At 33.5% G+C, this 25,647-nt stretch overlaps 1 protein-coding gene across 2 annotated transcripts in view; it reads left to right on the top strand.

Moving 5' to 3' along the window:
* Nucleotides 1–25,647, top strand: part of Mdga2 (MAM domain containing glycosylphosphatidylinositol anchor 2) — an 801,066-nt gene that overhangs the window by 664,501 nt on the left and 110,918 nt on the right. The gene's annotated exons all lie outside the window — the stretch shown is intronic.

Raw genomic sequence — 25,647 nt, 5'->3', positions numbered from 1 at the left:
TTTTTTCATCCTCTTCCCCTCTTCTCCCTCCCTCCCTCCTCCTTTCATCTCTTGATCCTCTTCCCATTTGAGAAGGATTGATCTCTTTACTCCCTATTATCAATCTTTTATTTAATTCTGTATTTATATTTTGGGTTTCTCATGTAAGAAAAACCATGTAATTTTGAAGCTCATGTATCTAATTTATTTCACTTGGCATTATGGCTTCAAGGTACACCCATTTTCCTTCAGATGACTCAAGCTTATCTTTATGACAGAGTAATATTCCATTGTGCATAAGTACTACATTTTCTTCATCCATTCATCTGGTGATGGACATATAGACCACTTCCAAGTTTTAGCTATTATGAATTGTGCTGCTATAAACATGAGTATGCATGTGTCACTGTAATATGATGTCCTTAACTCCTCTTGGAAGATGCTTAAAAGGAGAATAGCGGGGTTGAATGGAATGTCTAGTTTTGGTTTTGAGGAATCTCCATACTTATTTTCATAGTAATTGTATTAGTTTACATTTCCACTAACCATGTAAAAGAGTTTTTTCTTCCCTTCAGCCTCACCAGAATTTACATTTCCTGATGATAGCTGTTGTTTCTGTTAAGATAAAATCTCGTGTTGTATTAATTTGCATTTTTCTAATGGCCAGTGATATGGAATATTTCTTTTATTTATTTATGGTTACTTTATTTTTTCTGAAAAGTGTCTATTTATTTCACTTGCCAATTTTTTAACTGAGTCCTTTATTTAGGGGGAGGTATAATATTTTGAGTCCTTTATATATTATAAGTATTAGTCTTCTGTCCAAGGAATAACTGGCAAAAACATTTCACATTCTTCAAGTTGTCTCTTCATTCTACTGCTTAATTCTTTTGCTGTTCAGAAGTTTTTTGGGTTTTTTTTTGATTCTTGATACTATATCCTGTGCAACTTGGGCTCTGTTCAGAGCATCCTTGCCTACAAGTACGGCTTAAAGAATTTTACCAATTTTATCTTCCAACAAATTGTTTCTATTTTAAGACTTAGGCCTTCAATCTGTTTTGATTTTAGTTTAGTACATGGTGAGAGATATTAGATTCCATCATCTGCATTCAGTCACCTGCATGTGGATAGCTAGTTTTCCAAGCACCATTTATTAAAGAGGCTATCTTTTCTGTAGTGTATTTTTGTGGTGCCTTCCTCAAATACCAGATGGGTGAATGTGCTGGGGATGTTTCTGCTTCTATTCTCATACATTGGTCCATATGTCTGAATTTGTGTCAGTACCATGCTGTTTTTATCACCATAACTTTGTAATATATCTTCAAATCCAGGATTGTGAAGCCTCCAGCTCTGCTCTTATTACCTAAGATTGTTTTTGCTATTCTGGGTCTTCTCTAGTTTCATATGAATTTTAGGATTGTATTCTGTAACATCGATATTTACAAAGAAAGTGTTTGGAATATTCTGGGAACAGTGTTGGCAAATGCTCAGGTTGTGATGCCTCAATATAATTTTCCCATCTTATATGATCATTAGTATCAAGCAACAAATCCCAGTGCTTTATCATCAGGAGAGTGGCTCTACCTCAGAAAAAATCCCTAAAGAGGCTTTGTTAGTACAAATAATAAAGGCACAGATGTCGAGGTAGCTGATAAAACTTCTTGTACAAAAGCTTTTGTATTCATTTGTGCATAATTGAGTTTCGCATGTGGCAGTGTTCTTGAATGGAGAACAATTGATATCTTTGTACCATCTGTCCCTTTGTGTCCTTGCCAAGTGCCAGCACCGTAAAGTAAAAGTGTGATACTGGTACTCACTTGGAACTGATATTCTAGCGAGCCTCCTCAGACTGTCAAATCTAACAAAGCATAGTGACATGTTTTAGAAAACAAAGATAATACTTGACAAGTCACACTATGGAGCAACTTACGAAAAATAAGGCTTGAAGTTTTTTCTTCCCCTTAGGAAAAAAAAATGCCTCAATTACAGATAGCTAGTGATGCATCTCCACAGGGTGAATAGAAGCCACAGTAAAGTGGTGGGATAAATTAAGGTCTGTAAGTCTGGCATCAAATATTTCCCTCTTTGCATGAATACCCTATCATTGAAATGACATAAAGTTCATGAGAATTTATCTTTAACTCTGCCTTTTGTTATTTTCATGGTCAATACATGTTACCACCTCAGATAATCAATTAACTGATGTTCCTTCACTTGTTTTTTTAGCTACATAGTATTCATTCTCTGCAAACCTTGGCTCAGACATCAGAAAAGATGCAACATCCCATTGCTTAAGTTTGAGACTAAATTTTTCTACTGCTGTCTGGATTCTTTGAAAGTTCATAACACCTTTACTGTCACTACAGGTATTTGGGGTGGAAGTAAGTGAGGTATAGTATAAGTGTACACTCAAAAAAACTGATATTTCTTCAACACATTCAGTAGCCTAACTATACTATGAATTGTTGTAACATACACCCATAAACATTGAAAAACTGAGATATTAACAAAATTTAGCCTTCCACCGTATCTAAAATCTTAAATGTAATATTACATATAAATGGATAATCCTGCATTAGTTTGATTCTTTTCAACAAATTTTTATTGAGAAAAACTTGTATTCAGGGTCCCATACAGGATTTGTCAAAAAACACCAAGTAAACTCGTAGAAAACAATGTTCATAATCAGGTATTTTCTTGTCATGGCACTATTTTTAAAATTTATTCTTTCTAATCAATCTCAATTCTTATTTCATTTAATCTTCCTAAAGTCTCCCTGATAAGGACAGGAGATGTCTAACCCTAAAATTCCCAAAAACCCAGCCAAAGAAATGGAATCCATAGTTCAGTGACTTGGTCCAAGTCCTCTCATCTGTCATCTTCAGCAAGAAAGGATTTCTGATTCCTTATTGGTACCACTTTTCCATTCTTGTCTTATTGCTTTAAAATTGTCTTCAGAAGCATAAAAAAGTAAATTTGGAAATAAGGTAAAATATGCTATTTAATTTTCAAAGGACATTCTCAGTTAAAATAATATTTGAAGATACATTCAGTAAATACCTACTTAGAGATTTCAGGATTAACTATAATTTAGAATGACTATTATTGGACCTAACTCAAAGTTTGTCAGTGCTACAAAAATTAAATACTAGATGGGAAAGAGAAAACTTGAAACCTGAGGTGCATAAAATTTTTGTATTTTTGTTAGCAGAAAATTAGAACATGAAAGTAATTGCTAGTTATTTTGCATGTTGGCAGTTGAAAAGTTTTATCCATGACAATATTTTGATATAGTTGCTATGGCAAATCTAGTTCGGTGGTGAAGGAGAAACTGTAGAGTTATAAATCAGCTGTGTCAGATTTTAACTAGTGAATCGAGGGACTAGGTAATATTGCTGAGAAACGTGATGAGGAAAACTGACTAAAAGTACCCATTGGAGACCAGTGTCCTGATTTGGATATACTTAAATTGACTGGCCAATTACAGATGAGTCATCAGGAAGCATTTATTTTCTATTTGGAAATATTCTGAGTATTTTGATCATATTTTGCATATTTTTGTGAGGAACAGGAACACTTCTATTCAACAGTCTTAACGAAGATAGCTTGAACCAGGTACCCCTCTTGCAGCTGCAGCCTCCCATGAGCCCTTTGCCTAAATACTAATCCCAAACCTAGGCCAAAGTTATTTTTGGAAGATCGTTGTTAGATAAAGATGTGCAAAACAGCTTGAGAAAACCATGGAAAATAAATCTATTTATAAAAATTCATTAAAAATATTAAAAATAACTTAAAATAGAATTCAGAGTAGAACTAGGAGAGTTAAGACTTCGTTAGAGACTACACTTTCTAATTTGCTGCCCTACAACAGGTGAGGAGTTGGAAATTTATGCCAGATATTCATTTGAAATAACAGCAGAATGAAACACCGGGCATAATTTGCTGAGTTTGGCAACACAGAACCAAGATTGAGGATGCCCGGGGATTGGAAGCAAAATTCTAATAAGAGACACGCAGTGGAATTATGCAGCATATGTTGACAGCTTTATCAGAGTATCATACCTATATTTGTCATTGAAATACTGGTAGCATTACATGTATACTTATTTATATGAGCAACAGTATTAATTCTATGAATTTAAATAAATTAGTATCCAAACAAATTTTATTGAGCACTTTAGGAGATGCTGTGAAGGTAACAATTTGTAGAATGGAGAAGAGAAGTAATCAAAATTCACATCATCTCCCTTCCATGTAGCATGGCAAAGAGAAAAAACATAGTATTAGTTCAAAGTTACCACAAAATGGAAAGTGGTTTCTTTCTATATGTAGAGTCCCAAAGACCTCCAGCTTCAGAACCTTTCAGCACATTGGTATCATTGAAAGCAAAGCCTCAAAGCAGGAAGATACTGAAATGCATCCCCTAGAGGAGAATATGTCTTGGACAGATTACACAGGTACTTAAACACACAGCATGTAATTTTTAAACCTCCAATAGCACATTGGGATAATTGTCCTTTGATAGGAATCCTTTAATTAATTAAGTTTATTGATACATTTTAGGTATACAATATGATGACATTCATCATTGGGAATCTGTACCTTTACATGATAAATCTTGATTCTTATTTTTTTCCCCATTCCCCTGCCCTCCCTTCAACCCCTTCACCCCTCCCTATTTATAAAGACTTTGTTTCCATTTTTTCCCTTTCTCATATTTATTCCTTTCCCACCTTTCCTTTCCCCTACCCCTCCCACTTCCACTTCCCCTTTGGACCTTTTCTTCCTATTTTGCATTATCTGTTATACTTTTCAGTCCTAATTTTTACTTTCACACCAGGAATCCTTTCATGATGCTTTTCTGGAAGCACACTTAAATTGTTTTCTTAATCTAATTCTTGTTGACAAAGGAAAACCAATCGAAGATTTCCTTAATTTCAAACGTATAAGCCATAAAATAATACTGTGAAGATAATTACACAAAATTTTATTCAAAAATTAAAATTATATGCTCACACTGGGAAAGTGCATTTATCAAAGACATACTAATGATATATTGTTAAAGAACTATTTGGCTTAGAAGCTGAATACAGTACAGAATCATATATCAAAAACAATTATTCTGCTTAGTGTACTTCTTTCACATAATTAAAAATATTTCTTTATCAATACAGTTAAATTTGTGCTATAATTTATTTTTTGAAAATATTTATCAATTAATTTTTAAAGGGACTAATTTTTGGCTACACCAATGTATTAGAACTTTTATGTTAGACAATAAATATTTCAAAAATTTGTACACCATTTAAATAACTTAGAGACCTCTTGTACAATGCTTGGAAGATAAATTACAAGTAATTGTTTTAGTTGTCTTCTCACATTAGTACTTACATCATATGGTATCATGTATTATAGTATTTATGCATTAAACTTTTTATGAAGGAAAATTGAAAAAATTTTAGTTCAAGACCTGTAACTGATATCTTTGCAATACTGTACCAGGAAGGGATATAATAGTGCTCAAATACTTTTAAATGAATGATTGGATACATGAATCTAGGCCTATTCATATTTCATATTCCTCAACTTCTGAAACTCTATGCTGCACTAAAAGTGATATCCTTTTATTCATTGCTATTGGCAACCTGCTTTTTGGTTTGCCAGTTGGTCACTGTGGTTTTGCTTTACAGACTCATTTGCCTCTGCGGTCAGTCTCAATCTTACAGTTAACTGCCGCGCAGAAATAATAAGTGAAAATGAAGACTCAGCAAGTGTACAACATCCAGATTTTGAATCGTAGTCACTCTCCCCAGTGAATGATACTTTTCTGTGATTTCCCCTATCACCCTCTCTCTGGGCACTCAAAAAGATGGTTTAAAAACCATGGCCTGAAAACTGATCATTCCATTACAGAGTAACGTTCTCCTTTTGTGAAAGCTTACAACATTAGTACTGTGTAGTTTTCATTTTCACATTTACCATTTGACATTTCTTAAATTTGTTATACTGTTTAAATATTCATATATTTACACCTTGTCTTTCTCAGCTAGAACATAAATTCTGCAAAGAGAGCAGCTTTGTGTTATTTCCTACAATACCTGCAACACTTATTTAAATACATTATTAGTAAAATGTATATATAAATAAGAATATGAAGTACATACATTTTTACACACTGACAATATGGGGCATTAACCCAACTATATTTATATTCACAGTCAGTGCATCTATATATAGAAAGTCTAGGAAATGACATATTTGCAAACTCAGATTTTAAAATAAATAGTTACTAAAAACACAGTTATATAAATATTATTTTGCCTCTGTGAGTCATTCTTCTGGAAGAATTTATGGCATTTTTAAATAAAGGATGTCTAATATATTTTCTATGTTTGCAAATGCAGCAACTCTGACTTGGCAAAGGCAATGAAAACAACTAATCATCTTGAAGAGATGAAATTCAGCATTACCACTTCTTGATAGGAAATAGTTGCTACTGTATTAAAAAGTGTTTTGTTTCTTTGGTCACTACATCGATATGAAATATAGTGAAATTGTACTTTGTTTTGGGGTAGTGTTTTATTGTTTTGAAGTGTATACCAAACCATTCCTTAATGGGGCCAGTCAGTAATGCTAGTAGCATAACACATTGTTGCCCGAATCCCCACCTCTAAACTCCATTTCTACACAAATCTAAGTAACACACTTACTGCTTCAATACTAGTATTTATACGAAGTGTTGTCCTTAAATTATATTAATGAAGAAGCCATTTTTTCAGTATAACCAAAGTGATATATTAGTTTAAACTTTCTGCATGTGAGTGCTTACTAAAAGTCTTTGTCATCTGAGTGTTTATCTTTGTTATAGCAGGCCAAAGAATCAATTAATACAACAATGTGATTATTATATTTGATAACACAATTACACTATCAGTAGAATTAAAATCATTTAGTTTTATTTTCTTGCAGTGTTTCATTTGTTGTTCTGCTGAAAAATTTATACATAAATGACAAATACTTGGAGAATGTCTTTTGTGCTCAAAACTAAAGTATATACCAAATGTGAAAACATTCTTTAAAGAAAATCATAAGCCATGAGCAAAAATTGAAAGGCATACAGGCTCTACCCTCATATTTTGGGGGAAAAATACACATTTTATAGCTCCTTATTACCAAAACTAAGGCAATAAATCATCCTCTTTTTTGACCTAAGATTAGACTTCAGAATTTCATCAAAATTTTGAACAATAATTCTGATCTCCCATATGTGATTTCTATAATATCTATCGTTTTAGAAAAATGATTTATTTCTGAAAACTTCTGTATCTACTAAGTTTACTACTATATTGTTTTTGTTTATGTTTTTGTTTTTGGTACCGGGGATTGAACTCGGGTCCTTGCGCTTGCACAGCGGATGAGTTTACTACCATATTAATGATCCATATAAATCATCTGATTGGTAAACAATGAATGAATTTATATTTCACTTGTACCTCTAGACACCTATGTTGTTAAATAAAATGTGATAATTAGATCTATCAGTATATAAATTGGATAGTTATTCTTGACTTTCTGATATAAAATGCAGCATTTTAGCTATATTTTTGTTAGGGCAATATTTTCCTAATTTGTGCTATAGTCAAATAACTTCTGTTTTTGAATGTAGAAATGTGGTCAGAAATACATTGTCCAACTTTGATTTCTTACTATGAATTTAGAAAATTAACTGTCTACTTTGCTTTCAGTTTTTAAAATTAATATTTGTCCTTGTGAAAAAATAAAACCTTAGAAATTTAACTCATTCTCATTTTAAGCCATTCATAACATTATTAGCACTTTAACTCCTGCTTCAAGGAAAAAGGCCATGACTTATAGACTGACCAGTAAAAGCAAACAAAAAAGAGGGGAGAACTTTTGAAGAAGGGATTTGAAAACTGCCTTTCTTGCCTGGTGTGGTCGCACATGCTTGTTTTCTCGGTGCTTAGGGGGTTGAGGGAGAAGGACCAGGAATTCAGGAGACCCTGCACTATATACAAAGTTCAAGACCAGCCTAGACCACTTGGCAAGACCTTGTTTGAAAAAAATAAAAGTTCTTGATTTAATTGTTATTCCAAAAGTATAATATATGAAACATATGGTCTTGTTCATGCCAGTGTTCTATATCTTATCCAACGTTTTATTTTCTGGATTAGAACTATTCTATATTTCATACCTACTTAATTTCTCTTTGTTCACATTGTAAATTGTATATTCTTTGGGAAAGCTTTCACAAGAAATCAAGTTATTGCCTCCTAAACATAAACTAAATCCAAAATGTGAACTTGGCCAACTTTTCAAGAATTGTTTCTATGATCATTGCTAAATTATTCCATCTACTAAATGTTTATGTGTCTTCTGACATACCGATTCAGCTCCTGTTATAAACTAGGTTTTTTCCTTAGATCTTCATTCCTAAAAGCCATTTTAAGATGATATTTGAAGGAAATGTTCTGTTTTATTTTCAGTTGATTTAATTGTGAAAATGGAATTTTATAGCATATATGAGTTTCTAAATGACAAAGATGGCAGTGACATCATAGTCTCTAGGTCAGATTTAAACCTTGGTGTACAATTTAGTCCGTTATATTTCTCTAGTCTGTTATATTTCATTTCCTCCACATTGTAAATTATAGAAGAGCACAAATTGTGGATATTACAATTTCATCTCCTGAGAAAGATATTCTGCTTCATTGAAATTTGTGGTTCACTCAGAAAGGTCAGTTTTAATTGAAATAATCCCTACTATTTACAGAGTTTCTCAAATATTCCTTGAACTGATGAATACAAAGGGTAGAACTGGTTGAGGTTTTGAAGATTTAGTTCCTTCCAGTTCTTCTGCTTCTTCACTGAGAATTTCACCTCAAATATTGTTAGACTTTGTTGCTTTCAGTCAATTTTCCAGAATCCATCTTTGTTTTAGTGTTGACATCAGCTTGTTGAGTTCCACAGTTAAACTCTAGGAGACTCTTTAGGGAAGATCAGACCGTATTTTGGGGCTAATTTCATGAGTACAAATATGTTATATAATTGATCTCACGAATTTTGTGGATTTCCCACTCAATAAGGCATAGAGTTTATTTTTTCCCTGAAAACACACCAATCTCTTGCTCAACAGCTTTAAACTTTCACCCTTGCCCCACGTGGAATCTATTCCTAATTCTCCACATTTCCACAGTGTAACTCCAAGATCTTCTTTGATCAGCACAACTTGCACTGATCTTTGATCCACATTGGCTACTAGTCATAACTTGTTTTATGGTACTTGAAACACCTTTAGCTGAAATAGCCTTTTGTCTTTTAGCATGCCCTGCATAATTTTTGATAGCTTATTTTCAATGTATATATTTGATTTCCTATTCATTCTTTTATTCCAAGTCAAGCTGTGGCCTAGCATTAGAGATTTTGACTCCTACATGTCGAAACATTTACTGATTGTAGGATAAAGGGTTGTATTTCTTAAAACGCTGGTGTGTGAACCTTGTACAAGGGACTTGATAGGATAAATTGTGTAGCATGAAGTCAGTGCATTATGTCCTTCACTGAGAAAGTTTTACTCAAAAAATAATCAGCTGACAGTGAACTGGGATGTTGGTTTACATTTTGCTGAAATCTCTGTCTCTTCACAGTCATGTGGCAGTTTTTGAATCAATGCTGGACCTCAGGACATCACTAGATAGCATAGCTCTGACTGACATTAATATTTGCTGGAGAATTATGTATCATATATATATAAATTTGTATAGATAGATAGTTTGGCTCTTTTTCTTATTTAACAAATGAAGGGAGAATTTTGTTAATTGAAAATTTCAATTAGATTTCTGTTAAATACAGCTTTCCCTCAGGATGACAAAGAACTAAGGCATAAATCAAGTCACCCTAAAAGATGAATGGTGTTATATTACTTTTTCCAAAAACAAACTTTTCCATCCAGATGATTGGTAAAACTGTGTTGCCCGATATTTCTTGCCATTCATCTTGGATAGTATTAAAATAGAGCATCTCAAATTGATCACCTCCTACTTTAAATATAGACAATTATGTAAATAACTTGAGGTTAGAAATAGCAACTAAAAACATGCAGTCCTATGCTTTCTTGGCCAATATTTTGGAAAGCACAAGTAATCTTTCATTTGGATACATTATTTTAGTCTAATGAAATGTTTTGAAAATGAATACAATTTAATTTTCTACGTTTTGTTTTTTAGTAAACTTTAAAATTCTCTCTTTTCTAATTCTTGGTTTTATTAGTACATGTTTGCAGTACATAATGATTGCTTTCATTATGGAGAGTTGGTACATGTATACAACATATCTTAATTCTTTCTATATCCCCATCCCTACTTCTCCCTCCATCACTTGGTCCTCTTCTCATTTGAGAAAGTTTGATATCCATGGTTCCTATTATTTTTATTTTGTTTTGCTCTTTATTTATAATTGAAATTGCTCATATAAGAGAAGCCATGTGACATTTAAGCTTGAATCAGATTTATTGCACTTGACATTATGGTCTCAAGGTGTATCCATTTTATGACAAATCACTCATGTTTATCTTTCTTTACAGCACTGTGCAAATATCGTATTTTATTTATCCATTCATCTGTTAATGGACATATAGGCTGCTTCCAAGAATTAGCTATTATGAATTGTGCTGTTATAAACATGGATATCTATCAATGTAATATGTCTTTAACTCTTAAGGAAGATACCTACAAGGGGAATAATTGGAAATGGATTATTTAGTTTTAGTTTTTTGAGGAATCTCCATACTGATCTCCATATGGTTGTACTAATGTGCATTCCCACCAGCAATATAGAAGGCATCTCTTTTCCCTGCAGTTTGTCCAGCATTTGCTATTATTTGATTTCTTGATGATGGCTATTCTTTCTGAGTAAGGCCAGTCCTGTTGACCATCTATTCAAATATTTATTGGATTCACCCTTCACATTGTACATCCTGTAGGTTTGGACAATGTATAATCATATGTGTCCATCACTTTGGGATCTTGCAGACTATATTCACTGCCCTAAATCTGTTCTCTGGTTTTTATGTTCCCTCCTCTTTTCTCTCCTACTCACTGGAAACCACTGTTCTCTACAGTTTAAGTCTCCACAGTTTTGCCTTTTCCAGAATGTATTTTAATGTAGTCATACAGTATGTAGCCTTTCCAGTTTGCCTTCTTTCACTTCGTAATATGTGTTTAACTTCTCTCCATTTCTCTTCCTGGTTTAGTAGCTCATTTCTTTTTAGTGCTGAATAACATTCCATTGTCTGAATGTACACAGTTTGTTTACTTATTCAGATATGGGAGGACATACTGGTTGCTTCTGACTTTTGGCAGTTTGAATAAAGCTGCGGTGAACATCCATGTGTGGGCATTTGTGTTAACATAAACTTTCAAGTCCTTTGGATAAATACTAATAAAATTGGCAGATCATACAGTTACACTGTGTATAGCTCTGTAAGAAACTGCCAAACTGTTCTAATGTGGGTGTACCATTTTGCATTTCCACCAGCAATGAATGAAAGTTCCTATGGCTTCACATAATCATCAGCATTTGGTGTTGGCAGTGTTTTGGATTTTGACCAGGTGTTAAATGATATCTCATTTTAATTTGCATTTCCCTAGTGACAGATAATGTACAACACGTTTTCATATTCTTAATATGTCTTCTTTAGAGAGATGTCTGTTAATTTGTTAAGTTCCTTGCTCTCTACATATTTTTTAGATCGAGTTACCTATTTTTTTATTGTGGAGTTTTAAGTGTTCTTTATATTTTTTGATAATTTATGGTATAAGTCTTGGCAAATATTTTCTCTTGGTTTGCAGGTTGTCTTTCTATTCTCATGTGAGTTGTCTTTGTAAAGAAATTTTTAATTTAATGAAGTCAGCTTATCAGTTGTTTCTTGCACAGATCTTGCCTTTGGTTTGACTAAGCATCTATCACCAAGCTCTAGATAACTCATATTCCTTCTGCATTATTTTCTAGGACTTGCATAATTTTGGACTTTGAAATCATGTGGTTTGTATTTGGTTCTAAAGTTTGTCACCTGGAATATGTGTGGGATGTTTGAGGATACAACATCTTATATTTAGTTACTTTATCTCTGTAAAAACAAGATAGTAATAATATTATCAAAATTTTGAGGACTAAATAAGGTAATAAGTATATGAAATGTACTAACACACTAAGTCAGAAGAAACTAGCCCTATAAATGTTACTGTTTCAAATTTTTCTTCTATGCACATTCAGATTGTATGAACTTTTCACTATCTTTTTCTAAATATATTTTTCCTATCTTTTTATACTGAATAAGTGGGATTTACTATAAAAGCTCATTAGCATTTGTCTTGTTCTTTGAAATACCAAAGAGATGGTGTTTCCCACATCAATTATTTGATTCTGTAACACCAACCGGGTGTTTAAAAATCCAATTCAGTTGTCACGGTGTCTTCCTAGAGTTAGCACAGATCACACAAATTAAAGGGCTCAGTCCTACGAGATTACTTCCACTTCAGGCATCAGCCATAGAGTCCATGTTGCCACCTGTACATCTAATTTACCATCAATAAATCCCAATGTTCTTATGAACACCCCTTGTCTTTCCAGAACACCTCACAGAACTAAAGGAAACACTTTGATTATATATACAGATTTATTATTTTTAAAACCCCTTAGGAACAGGCAAATGAAAGAAGTGCATAGAGTAAGAAATGGGTCTGTGTACGTGTCTCTTCCATTCGCTGTCTGGAGGGCCAGCCCCCAGCTCCTCCCATGCTCGGTATGGGAAGTGCTACAGTAAGGGAAGTGATTTAGCTGTCTTCTTATTGCAGAATGAAAAAATTTAATTCACTGACTTACTACTCCCAAGCCTACATTTTCTTCTATATATTTTGGATTTTTTTAATTAGTAAAAGCACAATTCCCCTAGTCCTTTCAAACTCAAAAAAGAGTAGATGACCAGTGTTTTATGGGGTAGTCTTTTGACTTGAGAAGACATTGCTGGAAAATAAATGACTCTAACATGTACATGTTTACAGTGTTCTTTGTCATGGTTAAATAATTAGGATTATTCTTACCCTGAAGTCCTTCAAACAGGTGGGCATTCTCCTGTTTTAATTGCATATTTATATCCATCAAATGTCTCTTACAGGCATTTTAAAGGGTCTTATTAATATTATTTAATATTAGTTTTAAGATTTTATTATATATTTAAACACTTTTTTTTGTTTGTTTGTTCTTATTTTGGTACCAGGGATCAAACTCGGGACCTTGCGCTTGTTGAGGCAGATGGAGGAACCACTGAGCTAAATCCCCAGCCTTACATGTGTTATTTTTTTAAATAAAAATTATATTGTTTATAATTCTGATACTCAACTGAAACAATTGTTTTCAAGAAATGGGGACAAAATGTACTCCTACAGACTATCATAGGAACCTGTGAGTTAGTATAGTCTCTGATCCATTTATTAAGAATTAAATACCAATACATATTTTCTCATGATCTACTGTTTTCATATATTATTCTTTTCACATGATTTGGACATCAATATATGTATTTAAACATTACAATTAAATCTGGTTCCGGAAACTCTCCAGATGTCTTGAACCAGTAGGCATAAGAAAAGAAAGTTCTAATTCAGAATTAATATTGAGCACTTGCTACTCAATGGCTTCATTCCAATTTAACATCTTTATGACTTTAAAAGTTTACATTTTTAGCTCCATACATCTAATGTTCTTTCCACACTCAGACATATATTATATATAACTAATACATCTATTAATTTACATGTGGTCCCTTGCTATGTAAACTGCATTTTGAATCTGATTTAAAATCCATTAGCAACATTTTTTCCTATAACCTAGCAGTTTTGTTGTGATTTGTTTATGCTTCACAGAAAACATGATATCAATTTTTTATTTGTGCAAATTTATGAATTCTAAATGATGATGTAAATAGACCAATTTTTAATCTTAATTAACAACTGTAATAACCAATGGGGCAAGATTTTCAAAGTCCTCTTTGAGGGGAAGAGCTAAAACATTGGTAACTGTTTTGTCAAAATAATGAAGCATCAGTTGTTATTCAGAGCATACATTCTGGAATGAGATTGTCTTGTTTGAATCTTTACTCTGCCACTTTTTAAATGGGCAACTTTCCTTAACTTCCCTATTCTTTAATCTCTTCTATAAAAAGAAGTTACTGTTACAAAAACATGATTTACATTAATATCTTAACATAATGTCTAGTACTTCCTAATATCCAATGTCAACAAAGTAATTTAATTGTAATCATTTCCTTTAGTTTTTATGTAGTGAGAAAATATTGAAAAATTGGGTAGTAAAATAGATATTTTTGGAAGTGAATAAATTGTGTCTCCAAGTATATTTTAAGAATCTTTTTAACTGAATAAAACACTGGTGATTCTTTATTTCTCTTAAGCCATTCTACTTTAAAGGATTTCATATCTAAGTATATTTTTACACAATATTTCATATATTTTATTTTAATATTTTATTTAATATAACGTGAAATATTTCACAATAAAGTATATTGAATAACTCTCCACCATGAAAACCTGATTCTATCAGAATAGTGAAATCTAATTTTTTTAAGCACCTGCAGCTTTCTTTCATCATATCCAAAGTCTTCACACTGAACATTTAATCATAACCTCAAAGTTCGATCTTTTTCACTAGATATTTAGAGAATGAAATGTTGAGCTCATTTACAGCCACTACGTTGAAAGTGAACCTCATATCAAGAGAAATTTTCCTTAGGCAGTCTCTGTTGGACAGTAATGAGTTTACCTGTTTTCACATCCTCTAGCTTTGTTCAGGGTTAGAAAACTTTGAATCTAAGTAGTTTGGGCAGCCTTTTAAATAGAAGTAATCAGTACTTTAATTTAGGAATGCTTTGAATTCAGACTCTATTTGGCTTCGTGAAAACATAATGTGGAGCTCCCCGCCTCAATCCCAGGCTCCTAGGGCAGAGAAGCTCAGCCAATCCCAGCACCCGGAAGGAAGCTCCCCCGCTGCCATCCCAAGCTCCTAGGGCAGTGAAGGTGAGCCACGTGGGCGCCAGAAGCACCCCCCCCTCCGTGGAAATGAGAAAACATATAAACAAGCCTCAAAAACAGAGTTCCAGATCATCTACAGCAACCCCAAAGGGAAACGAGATGGAACAATCTAATACTCAACCACCTGGACTCTCTGAACTAGCAACAAAAGAGGATCTGGGAAAAATTAAATCAGAAATAATTACTCAAATAACAGCAAAGATTTTGCTCATGGTGCAAGACATGATTAATAAATCTAGAGAGGACACAGATTAAAAAAATAGAGGATATGAGGAACATGATGGAATCCCAACATAGGAAACAAATGGAATCCATAAAACAGATACAAACAGATTTCCAAGAGATTAAAAACTCCATCGAAAGTCTGCGCAGCAGAATGAACCAATGTGAGGATACAATTTCACATATAGAAGATAAGATTGCAATTAGTGACCAGGAAAAGAAAAATTACTTTAAAATTGTAAGAGCAACACGAGAAATCAATCCAGCAGCTGCTAGACGATGCAAAGAAGAATAACATAAGACTGACTGGAGTCAATGAAGAAAGAGGAGAGAGTGCAGATGACATAAAAAAAACTCTTCACAGAAGTGATGGCAAAAAACTTCCCAAGGAGGGAAAAAGAACTTGACATACAGATAAGTGAGGCATATAGGACTCCAGCTAGCCTTAATCAAAAAAAATCTACACATAGACATATAATAGTTAGGATTCCAGAAATCCAGCAGAAGAACAAAATTCTACAAGCAGTGAGAGAAAAGAAACAAATCACATACAAAGGAAAGCCCATCAGAACCACAGCAGACTTCTCAATGCAAACCCTCAAGGCAAGAAGAGCTTGGAGTGATGGATTTCAAACCCTAAAGGAAAACAGCCTCCAACCCAGATTGATGCACCCTGCAAAAATATCTTTCAAGATTGATGGAGAAATAAGATACTTTGATGATAAAGAGCACCTCAGGAACTTCATGAATACCAAACCAGCACTCCAAAACATTTTAGACAATACCCTAAGAAAAGACAATGAGGATCACAACACCAGGAAACCCAGCAGAATGAATCCATTGGGTGTGACAAATTAAATGCAAAGTGGGAGAATCCAACAAAAAGAAAAAGTCATGACAAGGCTTTTAAAACTTTTAACTTCATCTCCCTAATGAGTGTATAACTCAATCTTATTATTGTACTGATTAGTATTTTTCTGACTCTAAAGTTGCACACCATTCCTTGTGCTATACGGCTATTTATCATCTTCTTATGTCTACATTTTAATTGGGTTGTCTGTTAATGAGCTCTAAGAATTCTTTATATATTCTGCTCATAGGCTATATGCATTGTAAATATGGTCTGTTTAAGGGCTACTTTTCATTTTAATGATGTCATTTAAAGTTCTAAATTTTGATGGAATCTCATTTATCAATTTTTTTCTCTTATACATCATGTTTTTTGTATCCTAGGTAGTTCTTGCCTACCCTGAATTCATAAATATTCTCCCTTATAATTTCTTCTTAAAGTTTTATATATTTAGGCTTTCTTATTTAGGTTCGTAGATCTCTTCAAGTTATTTTCATGTATGGAAAAAAAGGGTTGAGGTTAATTTTTTATATACGGATACCAGGTGTTCTAGTGCCATTTGCTGAAGACACTGTCGCTTCCTCGGGTCTTGAATCAAGTTTATATTCTATAAAATGCTAATGTTAAATAATCTTTCAAAACTCAGTGGACCATATATGTGTGGTTCTATTTCTAGATTCTCTGTTTTATTCAAATGATCTATATGTCTTTCCTTACACCAACACTGCCTTGATTACTGTAGCTTTAGAAGAAGTCTTAAAATTAGGTACTAAATGTCTTCCAACACTGTTTTTGTTTTTGTTTTTAACTTTTGTAGGTCCTTTGGACTCCTACATAACTTTTAAATTTCAATATCCAATTCTTCATTTATAGCAAGTATACACAGACCTGAATTTTTATATATACCTTGTGTTTTCTAATCCTGCTAAATTCAAGTACAAGTTCTAGGGGCTCATAGAGATTTCTTAGTATTTTCTCTGTAGATGATCATTTCATCTACATATAAAGATTTTGCTTCTGCCGTGCCAATCCTATCCTAGTTGTGTCATTTTATTGCCAGACTATTTTGGTGGGGACTAGGTTTCAAAGTTTAATGGACAGATAAAGAGTAAGCATATCTGCCCTTGTTCCCCACCTTAAGGAGAAAGCATTGTATCTTCTCCATTCATACAAGGCATTCTCGCTGGAAGTATGGAGTACATGTCTTTAATCTGTTGAGAAGTTTCTGTTCTACTTCTCGTCTCCTGATAGCTTTTACCATGAACAGCTATAGAATTTAGTCCAATACTTTTTCTCCAACTAGTGACAGGATCATATGGCTTTTTCCTTTCCTCTGTTTAAATGATGACTTTTGGGGGTGGATCTTCCAATGCTGAACCAACACTGTCATACCTATAACAAAACCACTTTCTACATCCTGCCAGATCTGACTTCTAATAGTTTGTTTTGTTAAACAAATTTCTATCTATGTTCATACTTTTTTCTTCTATTATCTTTATCCAGTTTTAGGATTAGCACAATGTTGAGTTCCTAAAATGAGGGGAGAAGTGTTCCTTCTTTTTTCTGCTTTAATTGTTTGATATAATTTATCAGTTAAAGTGTTTATGAGCCTGCTGTTGTCATATAGGTAGGTTTTTCAAGCTAGAAATATACTTTCTTTAATAGGTGCTATTCAAATTTTATATTTCCTCCAGAGTTAGTTTCATTAATTTGTCTTCCAAGGTACTTCTTAGAAGTTGTCAAATTTATTTCAAAGAAGATTTTTGTAATATGCTTTCTATGTCCTTTTAAATTCTGTAAAATCTGTGGTAATGTCTCCTAGATCTTAATATTGTAATTTAAAAAATGTATAACTGATATTGTGTAACAGGAAGAAAAGGTCTAAAAGAGCAGGGGAATTGGGAGGGATAGGGGAAGGGAAAAAAGGAAAGGAAAAAAATATGAGGAGAGGACAAAAAATGGAAACAAGGTCTTTGCAAATAGGGAAAGGTGGAGGGGGTGAAGGGAGGGCAAGGGAAGGGGAAAAAAAAAGAACCGAGAGACTTGTGTAAATGGTACAAGATCCCTTATGATGAATGTAACTGTATTTTATACCTAAAATGTACCAATAAACTTAATGGGGGGTGGGGAGGAAACATGGTATGTTTAAAGAATTTTAACCTCCAACTATCAGATATCCTTATAGGCCATTAATAATTGAATAATCTGTGTCTTTTAGATACGGGCAATTGACACATTCACATATAGAGATGATCTAAGCAATTTATTTTCTGAAACGATCCAATAAGTCAGTTACATTCAAAGAATTCTCGCAGAAAATCATAGAAAAAGTAACCATGTATTTTAGGGTATAACCGTGTTATATAAGATTAATTATATTGACACTTGAAATGCTTAAGGAGAAAGGCAAGCAATTGCAAATATTTTTAGTTTTGTTGCAAATACAAATATAAATTGAGAGCAAATGTGTATTCACTCAACTGATTTGCATTTGACTCCAATATCTAATCTGCACTCCATATTAGCATTTCAATCCAATGCCCATATCTTCGATCTTATGAATGAACATTTCTCTACCTCTGAATATTAAATTCCAACAAAACCCTATTTATTGACTGCAGTGTTCTGGCTTCCAGATTCCCTGACTCTGAATGTACCTACTTCCTAAGTTTTCAAGCTGTGCTAGTGATTCATTGTTTTGACTGATGTTCTTCTTTAGTTTGCTTTTGAAATCCTTTCCTTCTAGAAATTTCTCAGTATACTACTTAAATTGTACCTTCTCAATGTCTTGTCTCTGTCCCTTTACCTCACTTGAGTGAATCTCCCTCTAGTCATAATATTAAAGCACAAATATTTGAAGGAAAACACATATGTTTTAATTGTCTCTTGCTGTGCAACATGGTACTCCAATACCCAGCAGCTTGACAGAACCGCATTTTAATTTTATCCAGTTCTCTAATTCTGTTATCAACTGAGTCAGGCATTTGAGAAATTTGCCTGTGCTATTCTTTCCTTCTTTTTAAAGTTTTTATTTTAATCTCTACCTCTCCTCCCATTCCTTTTCCCTCTCCCTCTCTCTCTTTAAAAATTTAAAACAGGATCTCTCTCAAGGGTGATATGTTGCTCAAGCTTGTCTTAAACTTTCAGTCTTCATGCCTTAGCCTTCCTAAGTGCTGGGATTATTAGTATGCACCACCATATGCAGCTTTGCCTAGACCTTTCTTTTATTCCATGTGGACTGGACTGTAGTGTTATATGGATCATTTGGTGAAGGGCTAAAATGGTTTCACATGTCTGAAGCCTTGATGCAAATAGCTGGAAATCTGGGCTTTAGTCTCTCATTCTTTATATAATCTCAGGTCCTCTTCTCATATTCTCTGCAACAGGATGGTTGGGTTTATTACATAGGGCTTCAAGTCTTCTAGAGTGGGTATTTCTAAAGAGAGGAAATGAAACCAACATCTCTGGTGTCCTGGGTTCAGGAATTGGCATATAACCATATATTTTGTTTATCAACATGCTCACAAACCTGCAACAGATTTAATGAAGTGGACATATACCACGGGGGTGAATTTTCACAGTGTTCTGAATATCCTTACTCCTTTCTATCATTTATGGACTCATTTACTCAGTCAGTAATAATTTGGCACCAACTATAATGCGAGGTACTTTGATAGATATATCAGGGAGAGGAAATCTTAAGTCCATCCATAATAGAGATTAAAGAAACAAGATGTGACCCTGCAGCACTTACATGCAGAATAAATAATAGAATTTGAAAAAATTAACTATGGGAGATACTTTACTAACTGATCGTTAAACACAGGCTTCCTAAAGAGGTAATAACCTAAGACATGAGTATGAGCCAGCCATTGAAAAGGCAAAGGAAAGAATATCTTAGGCTGAAAGAATGAACTCAATGGTTCAGAATCTGAAAGGACTTCTCAAGTGGGCACAGGAAAAAAATAGTGTTTGTGAACTGTCATGATCAAGGAAGAATGGTTGAGAATATGGTGAGAGTCAGATTCATGAGACCATCTAGGGGTAATTAAGAATCAGAGCTGGGGCAATGAAGTGTTTTAAACAAGAAAATATGAGATTTTTTTTTTCCTTTAAAAGCACATGTGACTAAACATAATGAGAAAATGTCATGGATGAAATTGGAAGCAGATTGGCCTATCAAAAAGCAATTGCAGGAAATCTGATGTAGTCTATCTGATAGATAATGGTAGGGTAGTAGAGGTGGATGGAAATGTATAGCTGTAAATATAAACTTTAAGGTAGAATCAGTAGCAATAACTGTCATTTTTACTTGCAGTATTCTTGAACAAACAATTTTCATTACTTTTCTCTGTTGTTTATCCATTTATATGCTCAAAATCTATTACCCAGATTATATATACATCAGAGAAAATATTTTCATTATAGTAATTTTTTGTATCCAACTTGTCAAAAGTAGATATTTTTGCTGTTAACTGATTTCTTGCTAGCATCTGATATTTTCAATTATGTCTTTTGTAATGTACCTCCTGGTTACCCATATCTCTTTGGTTATTTATACATTTATCATCCTTTAGGGTCTTTTATTTTATTCTAACCCTAAACATAATTATATTCACGAGGAAATCTAAATTTTTCACTTTACTTATCTCACTCTAAGCTGTCTCAACAACTCTGTTAACTTGTAATCTGTCCTTTCTTAGGCATTTTACTCAGATATTTCCACTTGATTATCAGAGACATATGTTTTTGAATATATAACAAGATATTCTACAAAGCTTTTCAATAGAAACAAATGAATATATTGGGAAGTAGTTTTGTAAATATTATTAAATGCACTAAATATTTATTAGCAGTAGTTTGCCAAATTTATATGCAAGCAGTAAGAAGAGGCTACTTTTGCCCTGAGTTTACTACAATGAGCAAATTTTGATTCATTTTTGGTGACATCTTTAGGCAAAAGGTACAGAAGTTTAGGTGCAGAACTCTAAACATAGGGCATTCACTAGGAGAGGATATTAATGTAGAACTTTCCCCTTGAAGTTGGAACTCAAAGGCCTTTGTCTACAGGACTAAAAGTGAAGTACCGAATCTATACATTCCCACGGTTAAGAAAGTGCAAGAAACTTTTCAGTTTGACCTTACCAGAGTAGTGATGATGTTGAAATACATACTTGAAATTTTAATCACAAGCTAGCCATTATGTGGATTTTTAACCCCAAATTCATTTTATTTGATGGTTCAAATAAGGCTCAAGCCATGAATTTACATGAATATGATCTTAGACATTGATGCTGAAGTTGACTATGCACACAAATCTCTGGGAGAAGATATAAAATCTTCAACTTCAAAGTATCCCCCCCATACTTTTAATGGATAGCAAATAGTACAAATCAAAATTAAAAAGAACACACAGAGACAATGAAATCTGAGGGAAAATCAGCAGGAAAACACCCTTAAAACTTCACTTGGCATTATCAAACAGTATAAAACTACTTTGTTTAAGACCAAAAACCCCACAAACTTGACTACATTTTCAGGCATTGAGAAACTATATAGTTCCAATTTTATTATATGTGCTGCCAAAGCAAGCACAAAGAGGAACTATCAAAAAGTGGCATGGCAAATATACAAAAAATGTACTTAAAAATTTATAAATTAAATCTACATTATTGGAATTGAAAGCTCAGTGAATGAGTTAGGCAGATTGGAGTTGTAGAAAGAATTCTATGAATCATCTCAGAAGAATTTATTAATAATACTGCACAGAAAAATAAAAAGAAAAGAAAAATCTGGAAGGAAAGCTAAAGACATGGAAAATATACTCCCCCAAAATTCATCACATGAGAATTTAAAGAAGGTAAAAATGTTGTTTGAAGAGCTATGTTGAAAGTTTCCCAAAATGTCCCTAAATGACACATCCCAAATTTAAATCAACAGATTTAAGAATCCCAATAACTCTCAAACCTATAAAGAAAAGGAAACTCTTACCTAAACATTAGATGGAAGCTGCAGAACATCAAAGACAAAGAGATTTTTAAAGTAACCGGATGGGAAAAATATACTCATTTCAAAATGTTAGGCTTTGAACTGACCTCTCGGCAGCCATGTGCCCATCTGAAGACAGTGGAATTGTATACTGCTGTGCTGAAAGGAAGTAACTACCAAGCTACACTACCATGAAAATATTTGTAGTAATGAAATTAGAATGTTTATTCTAAAAGGTAAGATTAGAATGTTTGCTAAAGTTATGTTAGCAAGTTCTAAATGATAATTTCACACCCAAGGAAAGTGTCACAGATGAAAAGTCTATAATGAAGGAATGATAAAAGGCAAATATGCTGGGATCTACCTAAAAATTTAAATATATCAGATATGAAATTATAATGTAAAATAAGATTTTAAGGTCAAGGCCCAGTAACATGTTAGGGTGAGAGTAAAAGGAGCCAAGGGTCCTCAGATTATGGTTTTGTCCAACAGTGGTAAGAGTCTCCATCTTTAGGACAATCAAAATAGTAGAAACAGACACAAAAGATTCCTAACTAGTGCACAGGAAAGGTTTGCAATAATCATGTAATTCATCAATCTAGAAGAAGGCAATGGAAACATTGAAAACCAGAAAAACAAACAGGAAGTAGAAAATGAGACAGCACATTTATGACAAAATACCTCAGTTCTTATACAGTAAATCTAAGTGAAAAAGTGATAAGTACTCCGAATAAAACAAAACAATTTTCAGGTTCTCTAGAAATGGCAGATGACAAGCACATGCTGTTTAACAGAGATGCTTATAAAATACAGTGATACTGAAAGTATAAGTATAAAATCATGGGATAAGTGAATGCATAGCTATATTTATGTTAGATTTTAAAAAATAAGTCACAGCCTGGCATGGCTGTGCATGCTTGTAATCCCAGCACTCAAGAGGCTGAAACAAGATCACTGTGAGTTCAAGGACAGGCTAGGGTACATTGTGAGTTCAAGGCCAGTCTGAACTACAGAGGGAGACCCTATCTCAAAACAAAAACTCATAGGCAAAAAGATTATTTTGTAGTGATAAACTGTCCTTAGTTGCATAACTTAGAAATAGGTAGAGCGAAAAAGAAATTTTTTTTGCTGTGGAAAGAAATTTTAAAATAACTAATACCCTTTTAGAAGATTTTAACATACCCTTCTAAATTAATTCAACTAGAATAAGTAGGTTAAAATCTGTATTGATGGTCTGGATAGCTCAATTTTCAGTCTTGACTCAGTAGGTTTAAGTGACACTCTAAACCTGTATACTTCCTTCTTTATTAGCACATTCAAAACACAAATCTGATCTATTGGTGCACTTAGCAAGTGTCAAGAAATTTGGAGGGCTGAAAACATATGGACTGATACTTTCTGTCCACTGCTCAGCTCAATAAAAAATAAAATGCAAGGGCCAGAGATTTAGCTCAGTGGTGCCACCGCCTGCCTCGCAAGCGCAAGGCCCTGAGTTCAATCCCTGGTACAAAAATAAAGTAAAATAAAATGCAAAGAGATAATCAAGCCTGAACTGTATGTTTGAAAGTGAAGAAACACTTTGCTATTCAGTATTCCTACTCATATATACACCGAAACAGTGTGACCATCGTATTCCAAACTGCCTGTCCTTTACATCCCTTGTTCTTCTTGGACACCATTACCTACCTCACTGCCTAAGGCATCATCTATGGTTACACTGACTTCACCTTCATTCAAGCTTTCATTCCTGATGTCATTTTCTCTGCAAATTGTGGTTCATGTTCCCCTATTTGCTACAGCATTTTTCTTAAATAATAACAGTAATACTAACAATTTAATCAGGTAAATCTTTTTATTAAAATTTTTTGAAATTTCCCCAATACCAAAAGGATAAAACTCAAACTCCATCCGATGATATTCTGTGATCTTTGAATGGCCCTGGACTTTCTATCCTATTTCCTCTCAAGGTCTCTCTTTTCTTTTTTTCTTTTTTTTTTTTTGGTACCAGGGATGGGACTTGGGATCTTGAGCTTGTGAGGCAGGTGACGGAACCACTGAGCTAAATCCCTAGCCTGGTCTCATGTTTTTTTGTGCACCAGCAGCACTAATCCACTTGTGTTTCTCTAAGCATCCCCTCCTCTCTGGCTCCTGTTTGCCTTTCTTATTACATCCCAGCCTGACCATTTCCCATGTATCCTGGAAGATACATGTTCAGTCTCGCTTGCCTTACCATGTCTTGCCCAGTCAGTCCTCATAGTGTCTTCCACTGCTTCATTATTTTCTATCTACAGTTGTTTTTCAAGTTCAGTTTTGAAAATTAGCTTTCTAAATTGCTGCCTTCTGTGTTAAACCATGAAGTACATGGTGGCAGAGATTTGTTTTTTGAGCACATTTTAAAAAATTCTTAGCACCTTTAGAAAAAGGCCTTTAGCACCAAAATTGAGTTGTATATAGATAATATTGGAATTAAAAGGATAGTTTAAAAAAATTTGCTGGAAAAAAAAGAACTGATCAATAGATTGACATTATGAAAGACCAATATTTATTTATTTATTTATTTATTGGTACCAGGGATCGAACTTGGGTCCTTGCACCTGCGAGGCAGGCAGCATAACCACTGAGCTAAATCCCTGGCCCAACCAATATTATATTTAAAATCAGATGAAATTAAATGTAAGGGAGACCAATATTATATTGTAAAAAAAAGATGAAATAACATGTAAAGAATATCAGACAAGGCACTTACAGTGTCATAATTCTGAAACATTTTAGCATCTTGAAGTAAGGGCCACAGGTTATCTAGGTGAACAGTTTTTATACTGTCTAGCTCACAAAGGACCATATATATCTACTCAGTGGTGAAATTGTGTTACAAATGCAGCCACAGATAGTTTTACAGATTTCTCATGAGAGTGACTGAGTCACATGTTTAGAGCCCATGAAATAATTAAAATTATGTCCTTTGAAAGTCTTAATAAACTGATGGTATTTTGTGTACTTTATTGTATTTTATATAATTTAAATGGGTTTACCTAAAATATTGGGAATCTTTTCATCAAAAACCAAAAGGTTAGGTACCTAATGTAGCAAGTTTAATTATATAAAAAAATTCACAATTATGCTAGATAAATGAGCCATTGCAGAGTGTTGGAACTACCTCCACCTATGGTATAATTTGCAAAGTTTGCTTAAAGTTTGTACATGAATATTATGACTTGCAGCCAGATTAGATTATTCCAAATAATTCAGAAAATACACTTATAAGCTTGTGTTACCTATTTTATTAATTAATGAGTCGCCAGAAGCCCGTGGACTGAGCTTCACAGGGGAATAATTAAAATTCACTGACTTGAACCAACAGTATTATCTATTTCAAATCTCATGCCAGTGTGAAGCCCTGGTTTTATTCTGCATTTCACATGCAGAGTGTCATTTGAAGACTGATAGTATAAACAGTCATGACAATTTTATTTGGAGAGCAGTAGA

This window comes from Heterocephalus glaber, unplaced genomic scaffold, assembly GCF_053883595.1.
Source record: "Heterocephalus glaber isolate CG9 unplaced genomic scaffold, H.glaber_assembly_v1.0 deba00000901, whole genome shotgun sequence".
Taxonomy (NCBI): domain Eukaryota; kingdom Metazoa; phylum Chordata; class Mammalia; order Rodentia; family Bathyergidae; genus Heterocephalus; species Heterocephalus glaber.
Note: the sequence above shows the minus strand (reverse complement) of the source record. Positions and strands in the feature narration are given on the sequence as shown.